At 29.8% G+C, this 19,111-nt stretch overlaps 1 protein-coding gene across 1 annotated transcript in view; it reads left to right on the forward strand.

The window, feature by feature from the left end:
• Positions 1–19,111, forward strand: part of LOC118195892 (limulus clotting factor C-like) — a 249,665-nt gene that overhangs the window by 107,103 nt on the left and 123,451 nt on the right. The gene's annotated exons all lie outside the window — the stretch shown is intronic.

Raw genomic sequence — 19,111 nt, forward strand, 5'->3', positions numbered from 1 at the left:
AATTTTATAAAAATCTTTAAAATGATGATTCAAGTATTCAAAAATCTTAGATTATAACATGGTCATACACACAAAATATTTTATTATTTTTATACCAATAAAATGATATGTTGTTCTGTGCTGAACGACTTATTTAACAGGAGAGTGTGAACGGTTGTGAAATCACATCAAAATAATAATAAAATTTATAAAAAATGAAATAAGGGGTTATTGTATTTAAATTTTACTATTTAGTTAAGAATGATTATTTACTAACTGTAATTCATACATTCATCTCTGGTACAGACTTTCTACAAATTATCTTTGGCTAGTATAGTCTGTATAGTCAGCTTGACAGGTACAAGCAAATGATGATTGACAGTCGTAATTATTATTTTGCCTTCCTGCTACATGTACATGTTTTCTTATAACTTTTGTAATGGCATACATACTTTTCACTTCAGAAACATACAATTTTATGAAGAACTAATTTTCAATAATATATAGCACACATTAAAATAATCTAAGCATACTTTATAAAGTGCAATGTTATGTAATCGTTGATGAAAAATTACATACATCAAAATATACTTTATTGTTGACTTTAATATTACTTAAGGGTTATTAAAAATCATCATCAATTCCTACATGCTGTACAATCATCTGCCTTTTAAAAATATAACTTGTTACATTTAATATTTCATCAGATTTTTCTATTCAATAGAATTGAATTGTTGAATAATATTAGGAGTTAAGTAAATTTAAAACAATTATATTTTATTTTTACCAATTCTTTACAGTTATGCCACAATTTATTACATTACTTTATATCATATTAACTTCAATCAAAACATTTCAACATATTTTGAGATAAAAGACCCAAGTACCTTGCATCAGTTTTACCTGTGATAAAATTACGCTCTAAATACTAATGGTTTTCTTCTTGAAATTTCTTGAAAATGATGTTTCTTTTCGAAAAAATTAGAACTGTAAGGAAACAAATCAATCCTTAAAACGTTTTTCTTAATGTTACATTATAAAGAAATTTAGGAAATGTTAAAAAAAGTTATTGAACTGTATGTGTGTTAAGAAAGATGATACTGTGACATAGTACATAAACATACTTGCACTTATAACATATCAAATTTATTGAAATGGGAAAATATATACATAGCTGAAAGCAATCTTGCAATAGCATTTGGTTTGGAGCTCTTGCGCTATCCTCTGGTGCATTTGTATTTACGCTGACTTTCTTTACTCACTTTTTGCACTCTTCAATCGAATTTATACTTTGATCGTATCATTAAGCTTTCCAGTTGTTGGAGCAGTACAGTAAAAAATTGTATTTTAGTACAGTAATTACTATACATTTACATTATACTCTACAAAGATTTAAATGCCAGATTTGTTTACAATCAGATGGCGGTACATCTACCATATAGCGTATTTATCCTCCTTTCAAATCGCGCCAACATAGTAATTACGCTAAATTTTTTTCTGGGCATACGCAGTATGCGACATTCGTTTAACACTGTTCAACTCAATGTGCGGTCTGCCATTACGCGTAAGAGGGTGAGAAAAATCTTTTACATTCTCCCCACACGTAATGGCAGACCGCACATTGAGTTGAACAGTGTTAAGCGAATTTCGCTTACTGCGCATGCTTGATAGTGTACCTTTGGCGTGGGAAGGAATATTGGCGACTAAAAGCAACCCTACGCTAGCTTATTCGTGATCTCCATGGCTGTCGAGTGATGTTTACAACTTCAATGTTGTGGAACCTTGTTTATTAGTTATTTTAACGTTCATACCGATTGCACTTGCTTATTTTTCTAATATATGTTTCATTTTAATTTCTCTAACAGTGCATTTAATAATTGTTACCATATATTGTGCTTAATAATTTGTTTTTTAGATATAATTTGTTTACATGTTATAATTCTCAGTAATGTAAACTTGATTTTCCCACTTAGTTTGTTAACGTATATTCGCGCTTTTATTTCTTATTTAAAAGAATTAAATAAACAGCATTAAGGAATTGTAAAATTTCTTGAATGTTATTTGCAAACACTTGCTATATTTTTTACGTATGTCCGTGTTTCTTTACGTATGATAAATTCTCAATTGTTTTTATTCCTTAAAAGTGTAATGAATAAATATTACACTAATATATCCTAAATTTCAGTCTTTTTCTGAGCGAAAATTCGTACAGTTCCAAAGTAAAGTGCAGAATTTCATAAGTATAACATCTTACATTTTGAATGCAAACACTGCTTCACATTATTTCGTAATAATTATTTACATCTCCTCCATCTGTGCCTGTATCAATTTTTTCATCGGGTTATTTATCAATAATTCCTGGTAAAATTATAAATATATTATTAGAAAACGTTTTTCCTGTATCATCTGCAAGGAACAGAAATTTAAAGCGATGAATTGTTGGAATGAATTTTAGTCAGCATTTGAAGTTATTTAGAATTCTACTGCAGTGGAAAATATGTTATTTAGATTTCTGTTGCATTAAAAATTATTTAAAAGCTGCATAGAAATATTATTTTGAAATGCAAACCTTTTAAGTACCAAAATTAAAATTATTTAAAAGGTAGCTATTGTCATTGATGATAGATTAATTGACTTGTCAAGGGAAACAAACCAAGACTTCAGTACATAAACAATATATTTTTTATTCTGGGGGGTGAACATTGTTATTAATGGTGATATAATCAAATAAATAACAAAGAATCTGCAAGTGAAACATATTTTACCATTTCTTTGAATTTAGATATTTTTCCGAATATTCCAAGCATTTAAAAGAAATATATTTCACAATATTTTACATATTTTGTAACTGTGAATGTATTCGTAGTTCCGGAAGTTCTGAATATCTGCAGAAACACATATTTCGGTCTATGATTTAGCAGGCTTAGTAAGTTAATAAATAAATTTTTCTTAAATATTAACAAATGATTTTATATTAATAAGAAATTGATACATTTGTAATTCCCCGCAAAAATTCTTTAAGACTGGCAAATACGTACATAAATTTGATTCCCCCCTCAGTATGTGTGACGAGTACGTTCCATTAGACTTCGTGATTATTTTGTAACAGCTCTCATTATTGCCAAAATTGGGTCTTTATGCATATATATATATATATATATATATAATGCATACAACATACATGCAAAGTTATGATAGCTGTTAATATATCATAATTGACTAAACATTACAAATACTCTTTCTCTTTCAAGACACGTACTTTCAAATGTTTCCATAACAACTTCTGTATTTATTTAGAAAAAATTCTACTGATAAAATACTACACACAGAAATATTTTTTAAATGGTGTTTAAGAATGCTGTTGATTTTTCAGAGACACAGTAACAATTTAACTGGTTATAACCTTAACAGAGCAGAGATGTCAAACAGAAAAAGAAATGCCATTAGAAATGCTCAAATTAAAATATTTGATCATAAAACAAATGTAATTACAGTTAACTTATTTTCGAACTTGAAGATTGATTATCAAGTATAAATTAATGTTTAATAAAAGAATTTCATGAAAACAACCTAAATTTGAAGTACTATGAAAATACTAGATTTTATTTTACCAATTCTTTATGTTTATTTATGGGAAATTAACAGAATGTAACCTATGTTATGAATATAAAGGTAATTTTTATTTTTAACTCTCGCTAATTAAATATAAAACATTTACAAAAGTTTGAATATTTGGTGTAAAATTTGATTTTTCATTATTAAGATTACATGCCCTTTCCATTGATTACTTTTCTTGATTTAATAAATCTCCTTTCGGTCTTTCTTACACTTTATACGAGTTTCACCCACTTTGGTAATATATACTGTGTGAGATCTCTGGAAAACTTAAGCGACTTCTCGTTATGTTTTGGAAATTACAACATAGGTTTAGAATAGGTGTAAAAAAAACTTTTTATAGACTCGGACAAATTAACAGAGTGCACAGCTTGTTCATACAGAATCAGCCAGCATTTATGGCGTAAATCAAAAGTAATGAAATGAATTCAACTAAGTAAATTTTAGTTAGTCTGAAGGCTACACAGAAAGAAACTGCACAAATTATCTCAGACCTAATATTGTAGTATGATATTCAAATAGATTCTACCACCTAAAACCTCTTCCTTTCAATACTACTGCTTTCTACCTCATTTGAATACACTCAAAATTAGCATTCTGGCAGGAAAATGGAAAGGAAGAAAGAAAAGCTAATTATCATAAAATAGCTGGTTAATAAAAATAAATGAGAACTCTACAACCTCAATTCACTATTTTAATTTAGCCATTTTCATTTTTATGCAGCCTTTATATCGAAGTATGCATTTGTTTTGGTGTCAATAAACTTAATTCTCTCATTTTTTACCCGATTACATAACATCACATGCAACAGCTGTAAATATGAAAAACACATGCATATATCCAGCAGCATGTTAATTTCTTTTGAATATATGATGTCTGTAATCTACAAAAGAAAACTGTAAATTCAGAATATAAGATGCGAACATAGGTCTCCTGTTGGATAATATAAGAAAGTCACACTTTCTGGTATTACTATTATTTTTTATTATTTGTTAGGTCCTACAAATAATAAAAAATAATAATTAAAAATTAAACACTGTGTAGAGAGTAAAAAGCATAACGCAGAATCTTGTTGAAAAATTAACATGTATATCACTTTGCCTGAGTGTTATGGTCAGAATCCCATTCTGTATAATAATATATGCATTTGACATTATTAGGTATTGCTAATTAAATTAACATTTAAATACTTCAATGAAATATTAAGGAAATGAGAAAAATTATGAATATTACTATATGATATGAATTTTTTAAAAGTGAGCCAATTAATAAACAAAGAGCAAAATATATAGTTCCATATTTCTTACGCTGAAGTCTACTTCATGCTTATTATATCATCATTAGTTATGAGGGCAGAACATTTGTGGTCTTTACCTTGCAAAATCATGAGGAACATTTTAATAACATAGGAAAATTTCATATAATGGCCAGTAGCTGAACTGAATGAAATGAGTATTTTAAATTCACTAGAAATTTAGGGTCGTGTAATGTTTAAATATTTCAAGTTTTGGAAGAAACTATTTAAAATGTCTTCTTTTTTGGGGGTGGGTTGCTTCAACTGCTTTTGGGCTACAGATTTCAGCCATATAATCTCATAAATAGCATTTAAAGATTAATTTTTTAACCCAGGCTGATCATATTTCCTCATATGAAATTATTGTTCAAAATTTATTCACTGCCTTACTTATTCATTACACACAATATATTCATATACTTATTAATCATATATTAATACAATATTCAAATACTAATTATTAAATCCTTAAAATATGTTCCTCTATTAAAAGAAAAAAAAAAAACATTTTAAAATGTCCAATTGAGCAGTATTTGTTTTACCTCAAAATATGTTACTATTGTATTATTTTTCAAATTCATTATTAATACATGAATTAAGTAAACTCAAGCATTATTTAGAATCGAGGATTAGTGATATGGGATGCTTAGAGTGTTCAGGGTTTTATGGAAAAGTACTACTGAATGGTAAAAAGGTTTATTAAAATTCAAATACAGTAATTCAATTATGTAATATACACATATAATTAATATGCACAACAAACGATTATTGTATGAAATGCATGACAGAGCAAGAATGAAAACATGAATTTACAATAACATCAGCTGCAAAATAAACAGAATACAGGAAAACTCACATAAATTTACAATAATATGAAACAATTAAATGTTATGAGTAATAATATTAGTCAGATTTTTCTTTATAGTTAAATCTTCATTTTCATTGCTCTTTTAATATCTTGTGTTGGTGGTTAGCCTGCACGCATTCTTTAAGGGATAATCTCTGTAGCACTTCATCAAACCTTAAATTGTTGAAACAAACATTACCAAATGCTAACTTGTAATGACATTAATACATGCATCATAACAAATACACAATGAATATTAAGAAAATGTTAATGTACCAATATTTCTTGTTTCAGTAGTATCAATTCTTGAAATATCATAAAAGAGGAATTAGACATTTTTGATTAAACATTCAATTATACATCTATCAATTTCAGTGTTATAGTGTGGCACCAGGGTAACTGTGCGAGACACACTAATCCCCTCGAAGATTTCTGATTTACAAAATAATTTTGGCAGTAACTTGTAAAGGCTAAAAAAATATTATCAAAAATATACAATTCTTAAGTAATTACGTATATTTTGCAGAAATACTTCGGAACTGTTTGAGCTGGTATTCGTGAGAATCCTTGAGTAATTTTTTGAATGCAGAATAGTTTAACTGAGAAACAACAGAATTCAGCCAAATGATATCCCTAAGTATTATTTCATTTCACTTTCTAATGCATGCATAATAGCATTAATTAAGAATTTAATAAAAACATTAAAAATAATTACATGAAGCAATATCTCTAAAATTTCTAAATTTCATATAATTAAAATCTAGTTTAATATCTGCAATACATTTTTAACTTATCATATTTCATAAATTTAACTTTACAATCTAAGACTAATTACAATAAAGCATACTTTATGACACAAGAATATGAACTTCCAGATAATGTGTATCATTTAGTCCGAGATTAAAAACTATGCTAGGATACATTCTGGAAAACCACATTTAATACGTTTTAAACTATTTTACTTTCCTAGATAATCTTATCAAAATTATTAAATATTCATCAATCTTTTGATCGTCAGTTTCTATTACGAGGTAGAATGTATTCACCAAGATACAAAGAATATGTATTACATACATGTAAAATATAGAAAATACAGTGGTTTTGCTCTGCGCGAGCATGCAACCTATAATTAACTTACTGCAGTTTCAGGATCTTACCCTAGACCAGTGTTTTCGAGAACATTCTGGCATGTTATATAACTGCTAGTACACATGACCATTTTTCGTCAGACTGCTTTCTTCTACCGCTGCTACAAGACCTTGCAGCTGCTTTTCCCATCTTGTTCTTTCGTTTGTTAAAGCAGATATGACGTAAAGTCTAAATTTTATCTTACTTAGTTTAAATCAATATTGAATATATAATTTTGAGAATTTCATCTAAAGGCAAAATGATCTGCTGGGAGAATTGAATAAAGATGTGGGATCTAAAAAGCTAAATCCTTCTTTGTCATCATTTTGCAACCTTCTATCCAGCCATAACAATGCCTGGCCTATGATGTAGTTATATTGTCAAGCTTTGGTCATTCCTGTGCCTGCCAAAATATTACATATACACGTATGAAAATTATTAATATAAGCTACATAATGTAATATACTACAATTGTTTTGTCACAGTAATTAGAATAAAAGTCTGAAATATTGCCTGTACACAAGATACGAAATATCAACTAAATCTTTACACAAGAATCTTCCATTAAAAATTTCAGTGCAGACCTGATAATCATTCTATATACTGCTCTTTGTATAATGTACTGAACTGTAAAGCTCCAGGTATACAAAACATTTCAAGACACTCGATATTTATTCTGTTGTAGAAGCAGACTGTTTATTTTCAATATGTATAATAATAAGCAAAGATGATACGTGACAAATCTTTCAGTTCTATAATTTTTATATCTAATATTCAGTGCACTATTATGCTAATAAACAATCGTTATTCTCAAATCCTTGCATTATATATTGGTGATTATGGGTGGTCTATTATTCATCTGTTTTCTTATCCGTCATGGTGACTACACTAAGTCTGTTAATCAAAGCTCAAATGTATGCCTGTCTCCTGTAATTTTAAAGAAATATTTGAAGGAAAGATATGTTAAATAACATAATAATTATACATACTTTGCCTGTGTGTTTACAGTCAGACATAATATTCAACAACTAATATGCTTGAAAATGCCCAAGTGGGATTTGAATGGCTTCAATAACATATACTGGAAAATTAAATAAAAGTATTATAAAAATATTGCACCCATTTAGATGGCTTAAATAATAGTTGTGTAATAAAAGAACATTTTAGGTATGATATTAACTAATTAATTTTTTTTTTTATCTTTTTGACCTTTAAAATGAAGAGGTAATGTTTCTAGTTGATATTATGTGAAAACCTAAAAAGCAAACAAAAACTATACTAAATATAAAAAATGTTTCCGAAGTTCACACATCTGCAAGAAACTAATAAGGTCAACAATGCCTGATTAACTGAATTTGTTGGCAAATGATGATTAAAATCTGAATATAGAAGACATGTAAACAGTATAAAAGCATACTAAATTTATATCAGTGTACGAGTCATCATATGTGTGAATGAGTGCCTACTATAAATTAAGTACAAGTCTTACTCTGACTACTTAGTATGCTTATACACTAACTTTAGCATTTTCTTAATTCATATTTTTAATTAGCATTATTACAAAATTAAATAATATCTGTAATAATTGTATTTGAAATTTCACCTCTTTCATAATAACCACAATTGCCTAGTATATATTCATTAGCAAAGCATACAATTAAGTGCTTCACAGTATTAACAGTAAGGATGCTATCACACGTCGGTTTGTTTCGGAAGAACAACTGTTTGGAACAATTTTTCTGCTTTGTCACAACAGCCAATTATCATAGTTCACTTTGGGGTTAACATGGGAAACTGGTTCTCCATTACAAACAAGCTGATAGCTGATTGATTGAAAACGAAAAATTTGCAATTTTTTAGAAAGGAAGGAAAAAGTCGCATGTCTTTCTTTCAGTAGTAAACCAGGCAGAACAATTGTCCGAAACAAGTTGTTCATGTGAAACAAATGCCGTGTGATAAGGGTCTCAGACATCATTACTTACATCTAACATTTCACTTCTAGAAACATTTTTCAGCTGAAATGCCTGAAATTAAAAAAAAAAAAAATCATTTTTTAAAAATCTTTAAAAGGATGATTCAAGTATTGAAAAATCTTAGATAATAACTTAGTCATACACACAAAATATATTATTTTTTATACCAATAAAATAATATGTTGTTCAGTGCTGAATGAATTATTTAACAATAGGAGAAGGTCAATGGTTGTGAAATCATATCATAATAATAAGAGAATTTATAAAAAATGAAATAAGGGGTTTTATCTTTATTTTATTTAAATTTTACTATTTAGTTAAGAATAATTATCCTACTATAATTCATATATTCAACTCTGAAACACACTTTCTACAACTTATCTTTGGCTACTATAGTCTGTGTAGTCAGCTTGACAGATACAGTCAGTAAATGATGATTGACATATTGTTATCTTGTCTTCCTGGTACATGTTTTCCTACAACTTGCATGATCGCATACATACTTTTTCACTGCAGAAATATACAATTTTATGAAGAACTAATTTGCAATAATATATAGCACACATGAAAACAATCCAAGCATACTTTATATTAAAGTGCAATGTTATGTAATCATTGATGAAAATTACATACATCAAAATATACTTTATTGTTGACTTTACTGTTACTTTAGGATTATTAAAAATCATCACCAATTCCTACATGCTGTACAATCATCTGCCTTTTAAAAATAGAACTTGTTACATTTAATATTTTAACAGGTTTTTCTATTCAATAGATATTTGATAATATAAGGAGTTAAGTAAATTTGAACTAATTATATTTTATTTTTACCAATTCTTTACAGTTATACCACAATTCATTACATTATTTTATATCATATTAACTTCAACCAAAACATTTCAGCACATTTTGAGATAAAAGACTCAAGTACCTTGCATCAGTTTTAGCTGTAATAAAATTACGCTGTACATACTAATAACTTTCTTCTTGAAGTTTCTCGAAAATGATGTTGCTTTTCGAAAAAATTAAAACAGTAAGGAAACAAATTATTTCTTAAAACATCTTTCTTAATGCTAAATTATATAGAAATTTAGGAAATGTTAAAAAATGTTAATGAACTGTATATGTGTTAAAATACAATATATTACATATTGCACATGTAACATATCAAATTTACTGAAATGGGAAAATATATACATACCTGAAAGCAATCTTGCAATAGCATTTGGTTTGAAGCTCGCGCTATCCACTGGAGCATCTGCATTTACGCTGACTTCCTTTACCCATTTTTTGCACTCTTCAATCGAATTTAAACTTGATCGTATCGTTCAACTTTCCAGTTGTTGGAGCAGTACAGGAAAAAAATCTAATTTTACACAGTAATTACTTTACATTGCACATATACTCTACGAAGACTTAAACGCCGGATTTGTTTACAATCAGATGGCGGTACATTTCCATTCCATTTTCCGCTGTTATACTGGACTTAGCCTGCGTGGATTGCAGGCTTTTTGCCAGTTGTCGTTTAATAAGGGTTCCTGGAAGTACTAAAAACAGAACAAAGGTGTCGCAGAGACAAGATGTGAAAATAAGGGAAAGTGTGGCACTTTGCCACTAAAGAGTGTAACATCGTGGGGTGGTGTAAAATACAAATCAGATACAAATATGCAAAAAAGTTGAAATGATGAAAGTCAAAAATAAAATATAGTTATTCAGAATGAAGTTCCATCAATCAAGAATCTTGGTTAAATATGAGTATTTACAAATATACAATATTAGCACAGAAAGTCAAAAGTGGAGCCATGTCATGTGATGGCTAGGGGTTAACTCCATAGGCTGGTGCGGAAAACTTGTGAGAAAACTTGTTTTTTAAAAATATTTGTCATTCAAATAATGAAAACATATTTTTCTCTGAAGGCTAAGAGTTCCAGTCAATGGATTTCACAAGAGTTTTTCACTAACAGTTCGTGAAATTGCTGCAAAGTCCAAAATTTATGAGCACTGGGCGTGGCTTAGCACAGAGTTCATCAGTCTCAGTAGTGCTCAGTTGACAGAAAATATGCAGTTGTAAATAGCTTATTGAGGAATATATACACATTGGATAGAATAAAAATAAGGTAATAAAGTAAAATAATCAGTAAAATATGTACAGATATGTGCAGTCATTTCAGTAGCACTGAGTGATCCAAAGCAGAGATAGAAATTTTCTAAGTCCTAGGTCACGTGAGGGGCCACCCTCCCGAACCGTATTTATCCTCTTTTCAAATCGCGCCAACATAATAATTACGCCAAATTTGTTTCTGGGCATGCGCAGTATGCGACATTCGTTTAACACTGTTCAACTCAATGTGCGGTCTGCCATTACGCTCTCCCCACCGAGAAGGCAGGCAGTTACTCCACAGTAAGGCAGTAAGGAGGGAGAAAAATTCCTTGCTATTAAGTAATTTTTAAAGCCAAGGGACGATTGTTGAGAATTTTAAAAGACAAACGCTGTTATAACAAAAATATTTGTTCACTTTGCTTGAATTTTTTTATCAGTTATTAATTTTTCCAGCAAGCTGCTTTCATCTAGCATTCAAAGAGACTTTTGATATTTAATCAAAACAGAGCTCAGTTTTATTTAACCCTCCAGGCGGCAAGGCCGTATATATGCGTTCGAAAATAATGGCTCTCATAGCGGCAAGGCAGCATATATACGTAAACTTAAATTTTGGCACGAAACGGCAAAGCAGCATATATACGGCCTGTCTCAGAGTGCCCTCCCCTCTCTGCCCTTAATGTAAACTGACAGGTGATAATTTTTCTCTGCGGGAGGTAATTGAGGAGAGGAAACTATCTATTCGCTAGGGGCAAATGGGTTTTATCGTTAGGTTTTGAATAACAGCTCGGAATAAATAGCTCGTTCAAAACTTCCAGCTGTTCTGTGCTTATACCAGCTATAGTAAACTTAAATGTTTATATTCGTAAAGAGAATTTTCATTTTCCAGCCTAATTATTCTCCAAATTTTAGGTGCAGTTTGACAAAATGTAATTGGAATTAAAATTAAAATTGCAAGAAACTGCAACAATATTTTGAAATATGTGATTTCAAATATATTGCAATTGTAATTAACTTCGCAATTACAATTAGAAAGTAAGTACTTTTTAAATGCAACAATAATGTATGTAATTGCATTTTAATTCTTAAGTCTTACAATTACAATGCAATGATAATCACAAACATTATAATTATATATTCTAATTACAATTACAAATTGTATTGCATCTAATCAAAATTACGGTCATATTAGCTAATTACAACGTAATTTTAACTGCAATTGCAGTAGGTAATTATAACTACGTAATTAGGAAAGTAATTGTCTCTGATAATTAGAATTACTTAACATAGTGAAATTATGATCATAATTGTTTCTAAGTGTAGTATGCAATTGTAATAAAATTATGCAATTACTAAGTAGTTATAGTTAAAAAGTAGCTGTTTTTTTAATTACAATTACAATTAACGTAATTTCATTTAAATTACAATTACTCTGTATTTGTGAAATCCAATTTCGTATTCAATGCAACTGCAATCATATAATCTAATTACAATTACACTGTCATTGTAACTCCAGTAAATAATTATAATAATGTAATTAGGATAGCAATTGTTTCTGATAAAAGCAGTTACGTAGCCCAGGAAAATCATGATCTTAATTGCAAATGTAATTGCAGAATGCAATTGAAAACACATAGTAATTTGAATAATATTATGCAATTATCTTGTAATTACAATGTAACAATTTTTAATTACATATACAATTTACTCAAATGCATTTTAATTGTAAAATCTAATTGAATAAACAGTATAACTGTAATTATATAATCTAATAAAAATTACAATGCAATTGTAATGACCTCTTAATTAAAATTGCGCAGCAGATGATTGTAACTATTTAATCAGAAAAACAACTGCCCCTTATAATTTCAGTGACATAGGCTAAGGAAATCGTGATAATATTTGAAAATTACAGTCAATAATATTATATTCGAATTGTTTCTGCATTTTGGATAATGAGTTTTTAAATAATACAACGGGACAATCACCTATAAGAAAAATATTAGTATTTTCTGTCATGTCTTCTGAATCATCTTACATATATTGTAGTTTGTGGTACCAGCATAAATAGGAGTTTATTTAGAGGAAATATTTTATATAGACCGAAATGCACATAATGTTAGTAAGCAAATATGTATGTTTATGATCTTCGATATACATGTGAACTTAAATTACAAGATTAAGGGAAAGCAAGCAAAGAGTTTATGCCAGTGCAAAGGGATGTTTTTGCAAAGGATTTGTTACGGGACGCTTGTCTTGTTTACATTACACAAGAAATAAATCATAAAAATTACATTTATCCTTTTCTTTTCAGAAAGGAGATCATCAAGGACTAAACTAAGTCTCATAATTTTATCCAACCTATTGCTTTAGCTGGTAAAAAACGATTCTGATCAGCAATCAGTATGCTTAATTGCTGTGTGTATTAGACATTTTATTAAATCCATTTATTATGAATTACCGCCCAGACAGTAAAGCGGTTGCCGTACCGAAGAGCCTGGGTTCGAATCCCGGATAGGGCATGAATGTAATTTGTTCGTCCTCTTCATAAGTGGCAACAGTGGCCCACGTATTAGTTCCCTCCTTAATAACATGACCGGCCTTAATAGTGATCAATGTCTATAAACGGCTACTACTTGCCATTGGGAAAAAAAAAAAAAAAATTACGAATTGGTCTTTTATTCAACATAACACACATTTTCCATAAATAGTTAAAATGCATTATTCAGTTACAAGTGAAAGTACTTGCATGAACTATTTTCCATCATTGTTTCACGTAAGAACAAATAAAAGTACAATTTTCTTATGCACCTGTGATTGTCATATTATTTGGATTACGGTAAATACTGCAAAGATACTTCTGTGGAGGACTTTCTAAGGGAAACTGGCTCATGTTCACATCACCCGTTAATAAAAGCAGGAAAAGATCTTTATTTAATTGAATGCAACGAAACGTTTAAGAAGAATGATGTACTCATAGAGAACTTTCTAAAATAAAATGATTTGTATTCATGTTAAACCTAAGGAAATCCACGGAGCTATCTAAACATTTAGATTGTTTGCCAAAATGGGCATCCGATTTGAACTAGTAGTATTCAAAAGACGACTTATTACTCTGCTGAGCAAAAAATCTAATTGCTTTTGAAGTTATATTGTAATTCGAACAATCATTGTATTACAATTATTATTATTATTATTATTTATTTTCTTCCCAATGGCAGATTGGGAACAGTTACAGTGCAACACAGTCCATTAGTCTATACAAGGCCACAAGTTGCAGTCACTTTATTATGGAGGCATCTAATATGTGGGCCACCATCGCCTCCTATGAAAGTACGAACAGTTAAAGCCATGCCTTCTCCGGGATTCGAACCCAGGCTCTTCGGTATCGCAGTCAGGCTTCCCTAACCACTATTCCATCTGGGCGTCACAATTACAATTATAACTGCATTAGTTGTAGTTTTAACTACAAAGTAACTACAATGAATTACCAGCTTTTCTCAGTCAATAACAGATAGCTTGAACTTTAAAGATAAATGGAAGGTCTTATAATTTGTCGAATGGCAATATTCTAAGAAAGTGTAGTCTCCAGGATGGTCGAAGTTTAATTACAGTCTTACATTTCCAAGATTATTTCTGTTCACCTCATCCATTAATTTTGGAGACAGAATCATGTCTAGAGACATTTTTTTCTGAGGACAGTATTTTATATAATAGAGGAAAAAAAATAATGCGTCTCCCTCAAGGTGCAGGAAACAACGAGTACTGATAAATTTAATTGAAATTACAATTATAATTCTAGTTAATACAAATACAATGTTACTTTAACGGTTAGAATTACATTATAGTTCTGATGGCAAAAATATCAAATGAGTGTTGTAGATTAGTATACTTTTACTTATCACAATATTAAACTTTTAATACAGTTTTATTTTATTTAGCTTATCACAATATTGAGCTTTTTAATACCGTCGGTACTGAAAAAATGTTTTACTACTGTCATGAAATGTATATTCGATACTAGTTTCTCATTGATGTTTTTCTTATATATTTTTCTGCATAATTCATAAATGTTTGCAATGGAAATAATTCTGAGGCTTTTATAATACTTCTAAATTTTCATGAAATAAAGTTCCATTAAGGTTTACTTAAAGGAGACTCTCAGTGCAAGCACTCGAAAAGAAGTTATGCTACATTTACATATAATGAAATGGTTGAATGTACAGTATTTACTTGTAACAGCGGTGCTCAATATATCGCGTTTTCTGAAAGAATGCATATGTTGCCTAAAATCGAATTTAAATCACTATAATCAGAATAATTGGCTAAAGTATTAAATTGTAATTTTTACAGCATCAATCGAATTAGTGGATTTTATTGAAGATAAAAATGTGTTGACATTGACAAGCTATATTAGTTTTTGTACTATAATGAATGCTAGCTATTAGCTATATGAATATAATGAATGTACTATAATGAATGCTACCTAGTAGCTACTCTAGCTAATAGCTAGAGTAAAACTCAGGATATGGTAACATTAAATAAATAAATAAATTAAATTTAAAAAAAAAAGAAGAAGCAGAAAACGAAAGCGAAAAGGACTGAATACATTCGGCAAGAGAAGGCTTACTATGGTGAAACATTAGAAACGTGTAGACAAAGTGTTAATACTACATGTGAGAAAATACTAAGGACAAATTGAAGTACATCATAGCTGCGTTTGGTGCTTTCTATATTATTTGTATCAATATTAATATAAGTACCGAAAAATACTTAAAAAATAGGTATTTTCGAAAATTTAAAGGAACAAAATTGCAGTCTGAAAATTTATAGCAGCGGAACTTTTGAAGTAATTTGATGCCTTCTGAAGGTCGCCATGAACATAACAATTTATAACTGTCAGCTTTTACAACTAGGAATCAGATAATCTCTATTGTTTGGTAAACCGGACTGTCTAGTAATGTTTTCGGTACTGTCTATTTTCCGGGAATGGCGATGTATGCAAGCTTTTTCCTCTTTCTGCCCTAAGAATAAACAGCTCATAGGGGAAGTCTGAAAAATATATAACCCTTTCATATATGTACTCACACCCTGATATTCACAATAGCGTTTCTTTATTTAGATAGCTTTGAGCATGCAAATTCAGTAAAAATCAGAAAACAAGTACCATACTTATAACAAAGCGGGTTATCTCAGTAAATGAAGGGAATTAAGTACCGGTGATGGCAAGATTTTCCCATGGTTTGAAGACTAAGTAATTTATTCCTTTCAGAAAATTTTCTCGGAAAGCAAATCATCACTTACGGATAGAAGAATGTTCTAAGAACTACGGGACAAATTTATAATGGGAATAAAAGAATGAAAAAAATCGGAAACTCTTTTCTAGTAATCATTTTACTCCTCGAAAGTTGGTTTCAGTATCACCTTTTTAAGGAAATGACACATGAAATGGATTTCAGAAACTGAATCTCGAAATCATCAATAACTATCCAATATTCTGCATTTGTAAATATTTATTTAATTTGCATTTCAACCAAATGTTGAAAACAAAGGGGAAAAAATATCCTTACAAAAGGAAAAAAAAAAAAAAAGATTCCCATTCTTTTACAGTGATATTCCATTAAATTATATCAGAAAATCATATCACTGTTGGATGCAATAAATACTAATTTCAGACATGTTGCCTGTTTATGTCGTTAACTCTCTTTTGCAACTGAACACTGGTAGTTTTGCCTAAGTTTGAATTCCGGCGAATGCGTTCGTTGCTTGGTATTTTGGTGAATTTTAGGTTGAATATACCAAACCAGTTTCCCTGAAAAAGTCATCTGCAAACGCATCCTTTTCCTCAAGCAGGTGCCCATCGTATGCTGCCTCACGAATGTGCAAGAATTTTTCTCCTTTTACACAGCTTTCATAGTCACATATTACCCACCAGCGGCCGAGCGGTTAAGACGCTGACTGAACACTTGTAGTTCGGTCCAAGGTTCGAATCCCGCGAACAGGCTGGCTGCATGGTCGTTTTCGTGGTTTTCCCCATGTGTAACGTGTATACGAGCCAGTTTCCCTTAGAAAGTCCTCCACGAAGGCATCCCTCCATTTAGGCAGATAACCCTCTGTGCTTTGCCTTGAATAGTACCATACCAATAATACCATAATCACATATTATATTATTGGACATTTTCAATTTGCAAAACTATAAGTTATGGAAAACTCAGTGACATATTTATTTAGATTAATAAAAAGATAAAAATTAAATGCGTCATCGGCATCATTTTGTTAGTAATATCATTATATAATATATTGTACTTTTTTTTTTTTTTTTTTTTTAATGTACTGGGGAATTAAAGAAAATTTCTCAAAAGTATCATCATGTTTTCGTAAACTGATATATAGTGTTAAATTATTATATTAAATTTCAGTTTATTATAGCAGAAATCGTAAATAGCTGCATTGTGTATAGCTCTTGCTTCACTGAGCTTTCGGAAGTTAATCTGCGTCCATCCGCATAATTGAGAAGCAGGTCGATTTGTTTCTCAGTGCAATCGCTGTGGGATCTTAATTCTACTGACCGATGTTCTATAAATTTAAAATATTTTGCCCTGCCTAAATTCTGTAGCTCTCTACATTCTAAAACTTTTGCCGTTGTCAAGTGCCAAATTCTTAGAATTTCGCCATCCCTAAATTTTCTTGTTCGATGCCTCTTTAAATTCTAAGAATTTTTCAGCCATTAATCTGCCTCCTGGCCAGACGTGTTTTTCGATGCCACATATGTCACTGAAAAAGGTTGAAAAATCGGAATTTTAAAAGCAAACTTCCTACTTTTCATCAAATAAATTTTATCGATTAGCAGTGCTATGGAAGCATTAAAACATTTATGTAACAAATGCATAAATACTTCAGAAACATTTTTTTTTTCTCTCTACTGAAAAGTACTGTCTCTGACTACCTGCGAATTTGATTAAGTTTTATCCAAAATCTACGTCAAAGCGTTTCTTTTTGGCCTGATATTAAATTTTACATTGGCATGTTCCTGTCCCTGCTTGATGTTGACAAGATTTATTCAAAACTTACTGTTCTTATTTTTTATTTTAAAACAAACAATTTAAATGGAAATCCTCAGCTTGCTTTTATTTATTTAAATAATAACATTTGATAATGTGAATTGAGATCTCTAAGTAATTTGCGTATTTGAACCCAAAAAAATGTTAAACACCAATTTTGAAGCTTTTGTTTTGGTTTGCTTTATTTTTGCTTCAAAGCACGCTAGAGCTATCTGCCTAAGGGGAGGAAGGCCTCCGTGGAGGACATTCTAAGAAAAACATACTCGCGCTCACATTATGCACAGAGAAAACCACGAAAATTCCACTTTGAAAGGTAAAAGTGTCTAATTTTTAGAGCGAGATTTTCCTAACAATGAATTTTAGCAATTTAATACAAGTGCTATATTTAATTAAGAATTAAAACAATGTTCTTTTGTGATTTACGTAAGGTAACTCTTTCTGTCAAAAATAATCATATGAAAATGCACCGAATTTCAGTACCATGTAATTTAGTTCGGAAACTGAGAGGTATCTGTGACACCTTGTCTATATGTAGAAAATTTTTAATAAGGTTATTATGACTGAAATTTGTTTCAAAATATTCAATATTTCATAACTTCTATCAACCAATAAATGCGATAAAGGTAAACTCCCCTTTTATAAATATAAAACAAGATAAACGAAATAAATTTGTGGTAAAATGAATTACAAACATTATGTCAAAATGACTGACACTGAGCATGTGTTTGTTATTTTAATAGTAATTTAATTATCAATTACATGTAGCTTTCAATAGGAATTAGGTATTTTAAGCCTCTTATAAATTTTTTCTTAGCGTTAAATCTCGATAACATGAATCAAACTTACAGGAACTTAGAAAAAAGAAGAAAATTAGTTAAACTACACTGTCTCACTAGTCGTAAGATTATATTACTGAAATATGCATATAAAAACAAATTAACATTCTATTAACGTACATTAAAATACCGAAACGCAATAAAAATCAATAACATTTATACTTAAAAAGCAACAAAGCCGGGCTCATGTGAATCACTAGAAGAGGCGCCAAATTGGCTATACGAATTCGAAAATTACTTTGATTATTAGGGGAAATAGGCTTCGTCAAACTTAAAT

This window comes from Stegodyphus dumicola, chromosome 4, assembly GCF_044657685.1.
Source record: "Stegodyphus dumicola isolate Sdum_Otavi_A_Nest chromosome 4, ASM4465768v1".
Classification (NCBI taxonomy): domain Eukaryota; kingdom Metazoa; phylum Arthropoda; class Arachnida; order Araneae; family Eresidae; genus Stegodyphus; species Stegodyphus dumicola.